Source organism: Halyomorpha halys, unplaced genomic scaffold (assembly GCF_000696795.3).
Source record: "Halyomorpha halys isolate HHAL.00 unplaced genomic scaffold, Hhal_1.1 Scaffold2761.1, whole genome shotgun sequence".
NCBI classification, from domain to species: domain Eukaryota; kingdom Metazoa; phylum Arthropoda; class Insecta; order Hemiptera; family Pentatomidae; genus Halyomorpha; species Halyomorpha halys.
Window position 1 is genome coordinate 24,898 of NW_027107239.1, and position 816 is coordinate 25,713.

Below are 816 nucleotides of genomic sequence, written 5' to 3' on the forward strand. Positions count from 1 at the left end.
AATAGTATTTAATTAGTATTAGTATGGAATTTAATTTAATTTATTTTTATTTATATTATTTTAATTGGAATTCAGTTATATGAGATGATAAATGTGTATTTATATTTGTGTGTTATAATTAGGTAATAGAGACAGTTGCTAAGGGTTGATAACTGTTGTTAAGAGGTCGTCTAGCAACGGGCCGACCATCTTGATATTTAGTTCAGTTCCGGCTAATTAGTGGCCATGATAGTGTGTAGCCAGCACTTTCTGCGTTCGGTTGATGTTATTTTATTGAACATTTTTGAGTGTTTAGTCACCATTACAGTCCGAAACCAGACCTTTACTGCATTTCGACTTTAATCAGTTCCGGATAATTAGTGGCTATGATAGTGTGTAACCAGCCCTGTTTGAGTTCATTTGATGTTATTTATCCAACATTTTTGAGTGTTTTCGTCTATGTTAAAATCCGGAACCAGACCTTTTCTGCGTTTCTGTCCTTTAAGTGCAATATTAGTTTTGTTAATTAGTCGACTCGCATAATACATTGAAATAACTAGACCCTGTTGGCCTTTAATAAGTGCCAGGGTGGCCATCTTGGATTTGGGAATGTTTCGACTGTTTGTGAGCCACTTCATCAAACTTGGACCATTGCAGCGGTGTATTTAGCTACAGAGCTGCGACCTACACACCTCGTGAAGCAAATAATCTTCCTCTCACCTATCGGAGTGGATGAACCTTTCGTCGACCAGCATTTATTTTACATATTTATGTTTTTTTGTAAATTAGTTTATTTTCGTCTTCATAATTTATTTAGCTAGTTTTATTTTGTTTAAG